Consider the following 17501-nt stretch of genomic DNA (forward strand, 5'->3'; position numbering starts at 1 on the left):
GGCAGAGATCAAAAGACATAAAGAGAATAATGCTTAGTGCATATGTTAGTGGGTGCTATACTGATATTAACGACAAATGGATAACTGGTGTGTGACAGATCAGGCGATCATTAGGAGGACAACATTTTTTGCTTTCTTCAGAACAGATGATTTTGATGTCTCCTGTAGTTCAATATGATATTTTTTTTATTTTGAATTATAATTTATTCTTATCCATAATTAACAAATAACATTTGGAGAAAGTATTACTTTTTCACACAAACCCCCAGCATTCAAGCTCCTCTCCAGCTGATCTACTACTGTCCATACTGTACAGCTTCTTGTTGATGTGATTACCCAAAAGGCACAGATGTCCTCCCAAGAATGTTCTATTTAAATCTCCCACAATACATGCAATGTAAACCCTGGAGCAATTCAGGAAATTATGGTGATGAAAACAATGGCGGGGCGATGGAGAGGCGGGGGAAACTGACGCCGAAGCTTGAAGATCAAACACTGGATGTAAAGTGAAAGATTGGGTGCCACCTTTAATTAGATGATGAGTTACTGATGGACGGAAACAAATAATGTTGTCATTCAACAGTATCCTGTTGTGACAGCCACTCACTAATTATCCTTCTGACGCCTGTGTCTCCTTTTGCCCATGTCCAAAACTGCATCTCACTTTCACACACTGTTAATAATAAAATATTATACTAACTGTCATAACTGGAGAATTGGATCTTAAAGAATACTCAAATTAATATTGATAAAGGGAGCAGGAAGTGTGTAAATTGCTGAAGTGAACAAAATGTGAGAGGAGGAAGCCAAATGTATAATTTATTGATAAAAGCAGCATTATTTACAACATTACAACTTATGTCTCAACAATTTCCTCAATGTCAATTTTTATTTGTATTTACAGTTTCATAAATGCTGCCTCCAGCTGTAAAATAATACCTCCTAAGCAGTGTTTTGCCTTTCAGGTTGATATCCAAATGGAATCACAAAAGACACACAAGTCACTGTTGTGTTTAACAATTCACAGTTCTTCTCATTTTGTTCCACTAACAAATCCACACAGGTGTTCTCAGTTATTCTTGCTGATTAGACCCTTGCTGAGGCTGAAGTTGGGCATAGACCTTTTTAAGGAAAGTTTAATGATCATTTAAAGAACCTGAGCCAAATGATGCATGTGTTATAAAATAGGTAGTTGTGTCCCAGTTACACACTACGTAATAATTCTACATAGGTTTTATTGAACTAGTGTGCTTGTACTGGAAAAGTGGCATCATTAAAGGTAGAATATGTAGAATGAGCAGAACAACGCCATCTAATGTCTCGAGATCGTAGTCGCAACAACCAAAAAGTAATTCCAGCAGTCGGGTTGCCAGGTCCGGTGCCGGATTTTATTTTAGCTCTAACTCTGTAAATATACCACTTTATCCACATGTCTAACCTTTTTTAGGCGAGAAAGTAGCCCTTTAGATCAACAATGTGACGCTAATTTGTCCAAATAACATCTGCTTAAGGTTTTGTTCCTGCGAATTCGGAGCCACTCAAGTTAGCCGTAGCGAGTAACGCACTTCCGGTCATTTTCACAAAATAAAACACCCATTGCCTTTTATTATTAAGAAAACCATAACGATAGAGTTGGTGCTTTTATTTTGAAAACAGGAAGCGAACATACCCTCGCTGTAACTGACTTGAAACCACCGAGGTACATTACATTGTAACGCCAGTGGGAGTAGCAGCAATGTCTCTGCATGTACTGCCTAATCCTAAACACCGATTGGCTTGTGTGTGGTGTCGTCAGAAGCAGAAGAGGCTCACGGTCGTAAACATCTAGTCACGTGTACTCTGAGATGGACGCGCAGGTCAGGAAATGACGTAAACGGACCGTATATGGTTTGTTATTTGTTATTACATTACGTGTTGGACTAAATACATGGACATATTGAGGAAAATATTCCGGTTTTATGGAAACGGATTTCATATTTCACAAGAATGGATACTTGGCGAGCTGTACAGAAAGTCCTGTGTCATAAAATGATCGTTGTGGATAAAGGGAAGACTTTGAAGGTATGTAGGCATTATAGCTTTTCTCACTTAGCAGAGTGGCTAGCCAAGCTAATCGCTAATACTATTACGGCTGTGAGCAACCATATAAGTCGTGAGTGGTCTTGAATGAATCAGAACAATCTAAGCTTTCCAATAATGTACGGCATGAGTATATATGTTTCAGGGTTGGTGTTTAAAACATTCAGAAGAACGTGTGGCTGCCTCCTAACATCCGTCCCGTCCCGTGAACGGAACAGCGTGAGTTAAGAGGTTAATGATCAAATATCAAAATCCGAATAGCGTCAGAAAGTCAACCCACTCTCCACATTTCCATTGCTACCGTTTTGATACTTCATGGTACACAAACAAATAGCATCTCATATGAAAGCTAAGACCCTGCCGAGTTCAACAGTACCACTATTATTGCGCTAAAAACTCAGTGAACCAGCAGCATACAACGGTAAACAACCACTTATTTACAGCGACTAACAGATATTCTGTCTTACCTTCGAAGTTTTGTGATGAAAAGTTGTACTTGAGAGCAAAAAACGCTGGTTTTAGTAAGTCCAACACAGCCGTGTTTGTTTACAACTCCATTTCACCCAGTGCCAGCCTACAGTAGCTGCACTGGAACTACAGACAACCCTGGCAACCCGCAATTCCGGCCGCTAAATGGCTGGTACAATGTACATAGAACGTGTCAGAACGTCATTGTCGAACCCGTCAAAAAAATTTAAAAAAATTAACTCAGACTAAATATTTTTTTTTATGGAAAAGCAATACTTTCATTCTGTACCCCTCAAAACGCCCCGTGGCTGTATTATTTTTTTTTTTAAATATAGCTTTTAATAAATATTCTACATATTCAACCTTTAAGTATACTCCAAAAAAAAAAAAAAAATCAACGTGCATACAACAAAAAAAGATTTTTGAGTGTGCTCTTCGTGTACAGTATTGTCCCACAATGCAATGCACAAAGGGAATGGAGGAGCTACTCACAGCTGCAAAACATAAAACCCTATTATGGGTGGTGGTGAGACAGCTCAGGAAAGATGTATGAAAACAAAAACAATACAAATTCTTTGGAACATTTTCCTTTTCTTTAATCTAATTGGCCTGGTCACAGTTGTATTAGCTGATCTACTGCACAATTCACTGTTGGTTAAAAAGGAAAAAGTACATTAATCTATACCGGCTAATTTACTATGGCAATTATTGTACATGGTAAATATTTCAATTGTATTACAATTAAAAATGGAATTGTAAGAAAATTAAATACGGCTGGAGTTGAACGTTCCTCCTGAGTTCAGATTGCAGTCAGATTTTAACATGTCAAATGTGCTTGTGGTGTTGTTTGGCAAAAAGTGGGCAGGGCAGGAAATTAGTACATTAGTACAATTGTAAACATGATGTGAAGGAGCTTTTATTGTGTCCACACAGTAGGAACTGGGAATGATCATAGCTCTAGGAGTGCCATTTTGAGGACTTTTTTTCAGACCCTACTTAGGAGTAGGTATTCTCCCAGCACAAGATGGACTTTGAGTGACATAAGGATATAGTGATTGGCCGAACACATGAGCCAGTGCACCACTGTAAATAAACACATAGGTCAAATCACAGCATCCTCCATCTTGTTGCTGTTGTTGTATGTGTCCTTACTGGTGGTAAAAATTCAAACAGAAAAAAGCACTTGAAGGTTCTTGAGGGAGTTCCTCTGTGGGTAGTTTCTCTCTGGGGGTCCCCACAATTGATTTGAATACACCTATTGCATTGAAATAAAGACAGTACTTACTGATATCAGTTGTGAATGCAAAGGCCCATGAATCAGATGTTATTACCCAGTTAATATATCCACATACAGATCACTACCAGGTGTTAATGGAGTCTAAATGGTAATGACAATGGGCCTTTTTGCAGCAGACATTTTGACTTATAATAGCAGGAATAGCACAGGTGTTGCTAATATAATTCATTATGGATGCAATCCATTTGCAAGCTCTTGGCCCTTGGTGTTGTGGATACTGGCTCAAATGCATAGCTAACGGGACACGTAAATGGAACAGGGCCATCACTTTTTGTTTGTGATACATTTTTTGTAGCTGTCATTTCATGGCACTAATAATTTGACGTTTTTTGGGGGGGATTATATTAGGTTAATGAAGATTCTTAATAATATGAACATTTTGCCAGGAGTTCCAGTTGCTTTTGACCCTGTATTTCCGGATACTGCATTATCATAATCATTTTAATCAGGACGTTACACTGTCAGATAAAAATCCCATTATATAGTCATGCCAGATTTATAATGAATTATAATGCATGTAATTAGGAGATAGGGAAGTATAACCAGTTTATAATGTCTCCTCATGCTCACAAGCTTTAAGTGTTCTCCTGGTATCTTATCAGTTTTTATCATACTTCCCTGACATCCTCTGGTCCACACAGTCACAGCTGCTTCAGTAAGTGAGGTGGAATAAAGGTGTAGTCCATCCATCTGCCAGGTCGACAACCCTCTGTTAAGACAAACCTAAAACACAATCCATAAATTTACATGGACTGAGCAATTTGCCTTTATGTCTAGTGTGACAGACGTGGTGCCAGCTGTGTTTACCAGGACACTGTGTGATAGAAACGTAATCACTTTACCAGCCCCTGCCTGCCTGTTATGGATGGCACTTGTCATTTACAGAGAAGAGCCCAGGGCCATCAGGCATCTGTAAGTGCAAGTGTGTTTCTGTGTGTGTGTGTGTGTGTGTGTGTGTGTGTGCATGTGTGTGGATGGAGTGGAGTTTGTGTGGCTTTTATCTGTCTATAGCTTCATGAGAGACACAGTGAAATCTTCTCACATATAATAACTGAACAGAAAAAAAGTGCTGTACTGGGAGGATGTACAGTTGCACAGACAAGCATACAGAACATGCACAAAACAATCCTCAGTTACTCAGCTGTGTCAAATTCAAACCTACTGCAAAGTATTATTTTATGCACAACTTATCTCAGTGCTGTTATTATAAATATGAATACTTAAGCCGGAAGTCATCACTTACACTGTCATACAACAGAGTGTACAGGGAAAAATAATTTAATTACCTACTTTAATTTAATACCTCATGAAAAAAGACTGTTGACTAACATCACATCACAATTAAAACACTCCTACAAATAGAATAAGATACACTTAATTGTCCCAGCGGGAAATTTGCCTTGGACATCACAGTGTAGAAACAACTATTTAACAGCAAAACCCCACCCCAAAAAATCAATTGCAATCTAACCCAATCTACACCAGTATGATATATAACAGATCATTAGATGATTAATGTTGACAATTAGCAACATATGTGTGAGTTTGCAAAGCATAGAAGAGAAATTGAAAAAGACCAAATTTTCCCTGAATATCCATCTGTAAGCAACAATAACAAAGATTGTGACAGAGTATGTCGAGCTAAGACAAATAATCTAATGGCCACTGGTCCAAAAAAAATCCACCTGCATTATAGTCTCACAATACTAGACAACTAAAGATAAAATCATCTGGGGATTCCTAAATGCAAGTTAGTTGATTGAATGGCAGTGAGATCAGCCACTAATAATCATAAATCCCTTACATTTTGTCAAGGATACGTCTTACTGGAAATTATGCTCTGCCTCATCTGCTATATGTTTGTCCAACCTTTACTTCTCCCAGAACTTTTCCTGTTTGACCTGTGATACATCCATGCTTTGACCAGACTAGGATGTCTGGCTTCTGTAGGGGAATCTTTATGGGGGGATGACAAATGCAACCTAATATGTAGCTGTTTTGTATTATTTCTGCATTATTTGTGTGTTTATTTACAGCTATAGCTGCTCTATGTAGTTGATTGATAATGACCTTGACAGGTGCACAGTAAAATATGGTAAAAAGTGGCATTATAAAATGTGACCTTATAAAATAAGAAGTTTTATGAAAATAAAATATATTATATATTATTGGGAAAATGCAATTGTGAAATAAAAACAAACTTTTGAAAAGGGCCATTTTTAAATAAATAATGAGAATGATATGTTTTAATAATTGTATACAATCATTACTGTGATTATTTATTTCATAATTATTTTTTTATCTAATATTGAACACTTTGCTTAGTCCTCATCCTCAGAGTCTTCACATTCGAAGGATATGGAGCAACATTAGCATCATCTAGAGTTTTGTTTCTGGCCACCGCCCTCCACAACATCCTGCTGGAAATATCTGGCTGTTTAGCCTCCTAAATGTAAAATCTATGCTCCCCAGCTAGCCGCTAAATTGGTCCTTAATTCTGCCCATTTGGTGCTGGGCAACCAGACAGGAAGTATGGGTTCTCCTTTTGCTCTAGAAAATAGGGGTGATGAGAGCAGTAAGATTGCATCAAAACAGCAAAGTCGGCCATAAAGCTGACAAAAATTCACACACATTGTGCAACTCTTCTCCAGCACATCATAGTTACTTTTACTTGTTTCCTACAGTCTATCGATCTGTCATGTGACTTAAAGATCATCATAGATAGTAAAATACTACATGCAACACATTGTTATGTAAAAATATTAATTAGTGCAGATTAAGTCCTGATTAATAATTTATCATCACTCAAATATTACAGATGTATTATTGGGTAGTATCACTACAATCAAAGCCACAAATCCTTAAGTTATTCTGACCGCAGCAAGCAGACCTCTGTTTGTGTTTAGTAACTTTTCTCTGAGCTGGTGTTGTCAATAGCTGGTGTAGCTTTACCTTCAATACAAACACACCCCTCATAATGTGTCAGTAGGGATCAATAGCTGACCCCTCATACCATGAAAGCAATAACAGCTGTTTCTTGAAGGTAATGCGACCAGCAAATTAGGTGAGTGCTACATGAATAATGTGTTTCATTGACTTGGTGTCTTGTGAAAAGAGACAAAGTGAAGCACAACAATGCCAGCGGTCATTCAGAACCAAGTTTTTTATTGTCTCTGAAATTACCTTTATGCGGGACTCACCTTTGGTCATTGCAGCAATATAATATGACTTCAGTTTTGAAAGTCTGAAATCATGAGTATATAGTGGTCATCAGCCAGTGGTAGATCTTATACTCAAACATCATATTTTTTTATGTATCTAACAATAAACCGATCATATTAGCAAATTAAAACAAAGGACTAATCCAACCCCCTCAGGAAATGACTGAGGTAATTGCTATAGAAAGGAGCTTGGATCAATGTGGCTTATAGTACTTCCAGCACTGTCATGGGAAATTTTCCACATTGTCTCATGGGTATGTGTCTCATCAAAGCTGAATAAAACATGTGCAATTTGTGTGTTTATGTGTGTGTCTGTGCTCTCACTTGAGATATTCCTGCTGTCCATTAATGCACTTATGGACATACAGTATGCTCCCATGGATAAACACCCATGCAGAAATGGAAGACACACACACACACACACACATACACAGTGTAAAGTGACTGCTCATATCAAATGCTCAAATTCAATCAGAGGGTGAATAATATGACCATGACCTGTTTCATGGTTTCCAATTTCAGTTTCAGTCAGTATGTTGCACACTTTGATCTCATGATTTCATAATTTCCCTTGACATAATTTTATGAGCAGGCAGGACAGAATTAAATAAGCAGCAAAGAGAGGTCACACCACAGTGCAGCCAGGCAGTCTAATATCCAGGTGTGATGGAAGCTCAATACCACCAACTGCTGTAATGAAATAAAAACCTTGTGTTACATCTCTATGCAGCTCTATTAACAACCGCATCCAACATGGATGCAACACAAAATATTAATTAAAAGCCAGTTTTTCTCCTGCTCTCAAAAGAGTTATGAGTCCTCAAGAAGCACAGACTTATCAGTAATTATGACAAATTCTCAGTTATAATAACAAAGCTTCTGATTGGTTTGTTTGTTTTTTCATTGACCATACTGAAAACTGTAGGTATGTAAAGAGACTTGATGGTCAGGCTACAAGCATGCAGATTGAAATTAAATTCACTGTAAAAAATTGTAAAAAGTTGATCTTAAAACATTAGGAAACCAGTTAAAGTTAGTTTTGATGTAAGTTTATTGTTTATCTTCTTGTTAAGTTTACTTAAAATGTTCAGTTTACACAATTTAAAAATAGCAAGTAAATGCAACTTGATTTTTTTCCCTCAAATGTTAGCAACTTAAAGCGATGGTTCGGCGTAATTTCAACCTAGTGTCATATGTACCATGAGGTCTATCTAATCAGCTCCTCAGCCGAAATATTGCGAAATCACTGAAATACCGTGTGGTCTCGCGAGACACCCGCACACATCTGGAGTTCTGTGTGTGATCGCGCAATATTTCGATGATGCTTACAGCTTTAGCAGTAGCAGCAGAGTAAAAACCATCAGATAAGTGTTTATTTTAATAAACTCCTGGTGTACTTACAAACTTTTCAATGCATGGATTTATGAGTAAAGACCCTATTTGTACTACTGTAGAAGATACACTGGTGGTCCCATTAGCGCCTGTACTAAGACATTTGGCTGATGGCTCTAAATGAAAAAAAACGGCTGATTAGATAGACCTCATGGTGCATATGACACTAAGTAGAAATTATGCCTAACCATCGCTTTAAGTAAATTAAGATTGTGTGAGTCACCTAAGCACGTATTTTTACTGAATAGAATTTAGGAAACTTGGGAAAACTAAGAATGAACAATTCATCAGCAGGATTTTTTCTTTAATGACACAAAAAAGCTAAATTATTATACAATGAAAAATTTTAAGTTTTAAGTTAAATAAAGTCCAATAGCTTGAGAAAGTCTTTGAGCATCCATGGTGATGTTACTTTCCATTATGATATCAATGCAAAATGGCTTAACCCTTACACACTCTTCATGTTCAGGCATTTCAAAGTATCCCCTCATAACAATATATCATTTTGGTACCACAAATAATTCATGAATACCTCATCAGTCATTAATAAATTGGTGATTAATCTTTTATAAGCTCTCAGAGAGCAGAGAGAGTTTATTCTTTAGTTTGTATGCTTTATGTTGATGGAGAAAAAATTAAAAAAACAAAAACATAACGCTTTCAATAAATGATGATGATGAATGGTGAATGAACAGTATTTTTGAGTGGTAGTTTTTGAATGTTTTTGAATAAATGACAGCCGAATACTGCATGCATATCTGCTGTACAAAAACATTTTTAGAAAATTGAAATGTTTACTTCTGTTTTTTCCTTCTTTCAAATGTAAAAAATGGTCAAATTAGATCCTGAACAGTATGTAAGGGTTAAGGTCCATTTGGACCTGGTCACTGGCTTTCTTCAGGTATGACAATACCCCATGTCCTGACCTTAATTCTACATAAATACTGTGGAAGGACCTGAAGCAGGCAGTTCATGCCAAGAAGCCTAACAACATCTGTTCTGTAAGGAAAAATTGTGAAGTGTTCACAAACTTTCAAGCAGCACTGTATATCCTTGTGCTTTTATTATTGAGGTTGTTTTGCTCTGATGATGAACTAATGCTATAATTACTTTTCTAACCCTCTTTGAGAAAGTTGGTCCTTTCTTGGAAAACACCCCGATTAAATGGCTGTGCTGCATTTGGTTGTTGGTAAATCAAGAGAGCGTCAAGGGAGTTACAGACTGGTCAAAAGGATCACTGCATTATGTTATCTTAGACATTTGCTATGTCCTATGTGGGCTGAGGAATGAATACATACGATTTCCCAGACTTACCAACCTGGCAAATGGCTTTCGAGACAAAACTGGCTTTCCTGGAGTCATTGGAGCCATTGATGGCACAACCATTCCCATACCAGCACCCACTCTCTATGAAAACAGTTAAACAGGAAATGACATGCAAGTATTCAACTCCAGGCAATGTGTGCATCAGAGATGATGTTCCTGGATGTGTACACTGGCTGGCCAGCTGGGCAGGATGACAGGGTGTTTCGGAACTGCCCATTATATGGTCACCTCTAGGATGTAATGGGAAGTGACTACCACCTGCTTGGAGACCCTGCATACCCACTCAGCACATCTTTCATCACACCATATATAGATAATAGGCACTTATCTCAGAAGCAAAAGAAATTCAACACACCCCACAGCTCAACCAGAGTTGTGATTGAAAGGGCATTTGGGCTTCTAAAGGGGAAATGGATATGGCTGAAATACCTGCGAATGGACTTCAAAGAAGTCCCAGTGGTAATCAAGCTGCATGTGTTCTGCAATTTCCTCATGAAGGAGAAAGGGCACCACATGGAGGATGTGGATGGCAACAATGACAATGAATGTCAGGCAGTGGACCCTGAAAATACTACAGGCTAAAGAAAAACAAATGAACATTTGGTTTTGGGTGATTAGGTTTTCAGAAGTTTTGGTTTCATAAAATGGAAAGAAAATAAACCCTGAATTAAAAGAAATGCTTTTTTTCCTTTCAGCACAGACTACATCATGCCATACATCATGTCATTAAACAAAATACAACCTAGATCGTCAGCAGAATGTGGTAATAAGTTCCTATTTTGTCTTCATTAAACTGCTTTAAGATGTAATTCTTTTCACTCGCCACTTCCCTTGCTTGTTTTTGTAAGTCCATGAGTTCTGACATCTGCCTCCTCTGCTCAGTGCCATGCTCCTCAAAGCACTGGGGTGTTTCATATGTGGACCTGTGCTTTCTCTTTTTGCCACATTGTGTTGATGGCTTAGGTTGTTAAGTTAATGGTTAGGAAGTTGATGGTTGTAAAGTTGATGATCTTGGGCCAACTGGGTCCGACGAAGATCCTGAGTGAAAAGAAAAAGATATTAAACCTGGTGGTCTCAAAATGTTAGTGATCAAGGTAGTAAAAACATCTCTTTCATTCTCTTTCTTGCCATTTTCATGTTTTTCATGTAACACTATGACATTGCCTACTAAAAGTAGATAGCAACATTGGAGCTCCTTTGTATCCAACTTGGTTGGTAATATGACTGAGGGCATTGATGTATATAATAATAGGTTGATTCTTGATGTGTTGATGAAGAAGGAAACCACCGCTGACAAGTCTCACTTGTATATTTTAAAGGTTTTATTACAAAAGAGAACAGTGTCAAACGTCCCGCCAGGGTCGGGTTGTGGGGGAAGCAGCTTAAGCAGGGAAGCCCAGACTTCCCTCTCCCCAGCCACTTTGTCCAGCTCTTCCTGGGGGATCCCGAGGCGTTCCCAGGCCTGCCGAGAGACATAGTCTCTCAGCGTGTCCTGGGTCTTCCCTGGGGTCTTCTACCGGTGGGACTTGCCCTGAACACCTCACCAGGGAGGCATCCTAACTAGACGCCCAAGCCACCTTATCTGGCTCCTCTCAGCGCGGAGGAGCAGCAGGTCTACTCCTACCGGATGACCGAGCTTCTCACCCTATCTCTAAGGGAGAGCCCAGCCCCTTCCCTGTATTTGCATATTATGTCTCCCAGTTTCATTATCCTCCCAATACACCTGCCATTCTAATTGTCCATACATATGTTCCAATGAATGTCTTAGCTTCAGCTTTGTTTAATGGAAGTTGTAGTTTTACATCCTTAATTCTGAATGTTTGCTTGGCCAGAATATCCACCTGCTCATTTCCCTCCACACCAACACCACCTTCTCTATCCACTTCAAGGCATTGCTAATAACTTTTTGGTATATAATAACAAATGTTCTTATACCCCTTTCTTAAAATATGATTCACTCACTGGAGCCATATCTGATTATAAAGGCTGAGTCTGAGACATGTTTATCACAATAGTTCCGTACTATGCACCATACTGGATGTTGCTCTGACTTGTCCTTCAATTCTGATGAGGTGTGATTCCAGACATGTAAACACACCCATAGTCGAAGACAGATCTTATGACTGCCCAGTATGTATTTTGTAGAGATGCTCTATTTGCTCCCCACTCCTGTCCTAAGCTTTTACTTGCTCAAGAGGTTGTTGATGCAATATTGAAGGAAATGCAACTTCATGCTGTTTTGAGAAACAAATTATTTGTGTTTTTGCTACAGATAGTTTGAATCCCCATTTACTTGCCCATTATTCCACTTTAACAATTGTAGTTTGCATTTTCTTGACATAAGATACATTGCAGCCTCTTATCCATAGAGCCCTGTTAACCATAAACAAAGATTCTCCTACACTATATTCAACCTGAGAGAAAATGTCATCGATCATTATGCTGAATAACAATGACCCTTGCACACTACCTTGCAGAGTTCTGTTCACTGGAATATTCTGCAACTACTCTTACTTATATTTTCCTGTCACATAAAAAGTCCATAACCCAATTATGTGCTACCACCAATTCCCAGTGACTTCAGCTTAATAAGTAGCCCTTCTTTGCAGAGCATGGCTTTTCCACATCAAAGTAGACAGCTATCACTATACTTCTTTATTGGTCTGCGCTTTCCTGATGTCTGATATTAAGCACCATACAGAATCCAGAACCCACTTTGATATAGAGACAAAAGAGCTTTACTAATGTGACAGACATTCATGTGAATTTAGGAAATAAGTCTGCAGCATGAGTATTTGAGGGGTCTTTTCCTGGTTTTAGAACGGGCACTATTATTGCTTGTTTCCACACTGAAGGAAGTTGGCCAGTATTCCAAACTCTGTTAAACTGTCTTAACACTATGTAGTGTATTATCTGTCATGTGGGTTAGGGTAAGGCTCTGTTTTCTCTGATATTTCAGGATACTGTTTCCTGCATCATCTGAACTGTGAAATTCCCTGCTGTTCATCACTGGTATTTGTGATCTCCCCAGTCTTCTGATCATACCCTATACATCTGACACACGTACTTCTCCTTCAATACAGCTAAAATTGCCTCCAAAATGTGCATGTTTGTGTTCTTGTGGCCTTTTTGCACTGGACCAAACCATCCTGTGAATTAAGATTACTGAGTTGCCTAAATGCTTTATTTCTGGCTTTTATGTCTTTGTTACAGTTGATATTCCACCATTGTACGTTCTTGGTACATCTAGCTCCTGCACTGTTAGAGATTCTTTCCTCAGCAGACTAAATTATTTCATTAAACCCTTTATAATAAAATCCACCTGTGCTTTCAACTTTGTCTCCTGTGTACAAATTACATTAGGTTTGTCTCTCATATTATCACCTTCTTAAACTGTTGGCCATTTGCAATTAAGACTCTTGCATTTCACTGAAGTAAAATGAGGACACAATTGAGAGGATCCAGCCCATGTCTGAGAGGATTGCGTATCTTCATTAAAAAGTGAGTATCTTCATTTAAATGTTTCCTAGTGCAGCCCTTTTACATCAAGATATTTCTCAGCTGATTTCACAGTTATTTTGATCCTTTCATTTTGGCTTTTCATCTGTGCCGAGCAGTTGATTATCTCCGCCATGAAGTACAAAATCATTCTTACTCACTATCAGTTTCCCACTTCAACTTATTGCATCCTTGACATCTTCCTGTATCTTTGTTGGAGTAGTGTCATTTCGCCTTGACTCCTCTCGAAACTTTCTTGACTGTCTCTTCATAGCTGATTCCCTGGGCAACCTCGACTCTCTGCACCTCTGCCACTATCTTACCAACCTCACATCCACAGTAAGCTGAGCTATGTTCCCCTCAACAATTGCAACATTTTAGCTTTGCCCCCTCTGCACACTTGCCATACTAATGGTCTCTACCATATGTCACATGTCCAAATCTCTGATGCTTTAAACATCTGTGGTGGGGGAACATTTAGCCTCACATCATTACACATATATCCAATAAAGAGCTTTCTTTATCAAAAGTGATCAGAAGCCAGTTTGCACCTTCCTGCCATTTTTTTAATCATTCTGATTGCTTTCCCTCCATCCTTACATATAATCAGCAGTGATCCATTTCTTTCTTCCTTACTTTCTTGATTTTTCTTACTTGTGGATTTACTTAGCTCTCTCCTAACTTGCTTCCTGATCGCTCACTGCTCTTTGCCATCTCAGGTCTAGTAACAGTCCAGTGTTACACTCACGTTGCTTTTTTTTAATATGGGAGGGTTTTTATACATATCACTGCTGATCAAACAATATGTACATGGCTTCAAAGATGAGAAAACCATAGCAGACCCCTGTCTCAACAGACAATATTCAAACTGAATGTAATAACAAAGTTGTAAGTGGAAAGCAGTAGTAGCCAAAAGGTTTGGAAACTTGGTAGCAGAGTAATGACCAAATGGCAGAGGAAATTAATCTGGCATGCATGAATGACGATATCTCACCATAGCAGAAAAATGAGGCCTAACCCCAATGCAAATAAAAGATGCACTGATAAGACTGTTTAATAATAAATCTTCTAATTAAAAAGAAAAAACAAAACAAAACAATTCACAATGCCGCCAGTTTGACTGATATGTAATACTGCACTTCTGCAGGACAGAAAACACATTTCTAAGGTTCAGAAGACAACTCAAGCGTCTGATTGCAGCCATTTTATCAACTGCAGTGCAAATAAAAAGATGACGGAAGGACAAAGAGTAAGAGACACTGATTGCCCGTGATGAACAGGATGCTAATGCATCTTCTTATCTCTAGCATAGAGTATTCTTAGTGCATGATGAGTAGAAAATAAGCAATACTGTTACAGACCAAAACAGTATCCATTGCAACATTCATGTGAGAGAGAGAGAGAGAGAGAGAGAGAGAAGAGAGAAGAGAGAGAGAGAGAGAGAGAGAGAGAGATTCAATAGCCAAAACAGCATCAGGGTCACATTTTCTCCCACAGGCCTCAATGCCAACTCTGAGAGAAGATATAAAGAGGACAAAAACCTTTTGACGAGGGGAGAGCAGACAAACACTTTGGAGCTCTTCGGAAAACATTGAAAAATAAGATTTTGTTTTGGTTCAGCAAGACCATGGCTCACAGTTTCACATAGCAATATAATGCAAACAGACTTTCAAAGCATGTCAGTATCCTTGCCAGTATTAAAGAAACAGCCTTCAAATTAACATTTAGATGGAAGTGACATTTAGGACCTCATGAGTGAGAGATCAGGGAGGAGTGGGTGGAATAAAAAAACTGCATCCATCAAAGTCATTTTGCATGCCCTGAGGAAAATAATAAAGGGGTCTAAGTTAAATTCCTCTCATAAGATTAGAGCCCATTAACTCAATTATTGACAGGTATGTCTTGTGATTTTCCATGGATGAGCCTGGAATGATCTAGATCTACTTATTTTAGTCCTCATGTCGCCACAAGCAACAGCGAACAGCAGGGATGGCCACTAAGTGTGTGAACAACTCTTTTCCTGTGTTCACACATGCAGAATCCCCTTTGGACTTATTGGTCAGATATTCCAAGCTGTGCATCCTATACACAAATATAGCTAACGATACAATTTCCACACACATCTTTTGCAATCTCACCTTGTCTTCTCAGCTTTGAACACTTTCCTTTTCTGCTTCATTTCTTTCATAACATCACTCCCATATAAGGGCTGTGGCGTCACTGTCCCCTCTCAACTCCAGGGTGGAACTTACTTTATCTTCTCCCTCCCAGGCCATGAAAGCCTGCACAAATGGATGATTGGCAGCTCCATTAGAGAGACAGGAGAGGAATAACAGCATGACTGTACTCCAGGCCCAATCTGCTGTTCTCCTCCACTGGATGCAAAAATACACAATGGAGAGAATCTGTATTTTCATGTCGTTACATGGGCCTCTAAACAATATGAACTGCCAGATTGTCTTTTCTGGGTTACATGGTTAACTTTGTGTGGCCTTTGAACAACCTGATGATGTGCCCACAAAGTCACATACATATTTTTTTCTGTCTTAATGTGAGTCCCCCCCCCCTCCCCCGCTCTTTACTATATATATCTCAATCTATTTAGCCTATTAGTTCAATAGGTTGATATAGGAAAAGCAAGATCAGTTGGCAAAATTATTAAATGAAAGGTACATTTTTATTTAAATGTTATACAAATAAAGATGCTGATATTCAACTTGCTCTTTACACAAATGCAGATAAATAGTTTAAGAAAGACCTGAATAATAGAATGATGAAGCTAACCTTAATGACCTTTTTATAACATTAAATCATTGCAAAGAAAGGATTAAAATATTTTCAGGTGGCCAACTGACTGATCATCATGCTGATAAAGTAGCAGACCTCAACATGCCACAAAAATGGCATGTGTAAGGGTTACGCTCCTTTGTACGCATTTATATTAATTGAGCTCAGCATGAGGCTGAGCTGTGTCTTGTCCTCTCTCATACTAGTCCACCTATAGCCACCATGGCTCACCTGCTGTTACTGAGCCAAGCATGAACATCCTGCCGACCTGTCAGGCCGAGATATTGTCCATTCACCTTTAAAGCTGTCTGCAGCTCTGAGGGGAGCTCATAGATAGAGAGAGTTGGACAGTTTTTATCATGAGTCAGGTGCAGGGGTTGACTGACACCCAAATGCAATACAGCAGAGGGTCCATGTCTTATTATACAGTCCACAGGGCATGTGCCTACCTGTGATGTATAGCTGGACATCCATCTAGCCCTGCAGCACATCCAACCCAATATCCATTCACCTTTCTGTTGGATGAGAAGTTTCCCCTGACATGACATGCTGCGGATAAACAGCCCCTGGCAGTCTTTCCCTGTGCTCTCTTTTAGTCCAAAAACAGGGTCGCTTTGAATACCAAGGGCGATAAAAACACTCATCAATAATGTAAAAATGCAATTAATGACTTCCCTACTTCTGTTAGATCTCCCATCCCGAACCCCTGCACTGCTGCAATCCCCTCATCTCACCCTGATGCTACTACATACAGGAACAGGACTAATATGGAAATGGGAAGTCATTACTAAAACATAGCAGTTTTAACCTTTTGTAAAATGCACAATCTGTATTCTTGCCTGATCCTTTGTTGTTGGTGTCAAACCCTCTTCTATCAGGCCTCGGTCTCCAGAGGCCACAGCCATTGCTATCTGACGTAGTTCCTTTGGCTTGGTTTACAGCTATGATCTCAAACTTTGATTTCCTGAAATATTCATGCTTGTTTGCATTTTGAATGAGTGTAATTGCTTGTGTAATTGCAAGAAAAATGATAGGTTTGATGTGAGCACTAGATTGTTTTGAACTGCTGCTGATGGGGTTAAAATACTTTTTCTATCATATAAATAAATGTCTTTCAGGTTTTACATTAATAGTTAATGTTATTCCCCAGCCTATGATTGGTTTTTGTAGGAAACTACGTTTTAGCAACAGTGCCAGAGTAACTCATTCATGTGCTCTTTGCAGGTAAAATTGTCACACTCTGTGCTTGTACAAGATACAAGACAGACAATTCATCTCAGCACCTGTCAAAGCTGTTTAAGAGATTTAGCAGCCATGAAAACATTCTCAAGTGACTCTCAGAATCATGTGTTACTCATTGTGACAATACTGGTATGAAAATATTTCTGTTCAAACAACATTTTTTGATTTTAGTCATGACAACTCTACTTGTC

The sequence above is a fragment of the Scomber japonicus genome, chromosome 4 (assembly GCF_027409825.1).
Source record: "Scomber japonicus isolate fScoJap1 chromosome 4, fScoJap1.pri, whole genome shotgun sequence".
Lineage (NCBI taxonomy): Eukaryota > Metazoa > Chordata > Actinopteri > Scombriformes > Scombridae > Scomber > Scomber japonicus.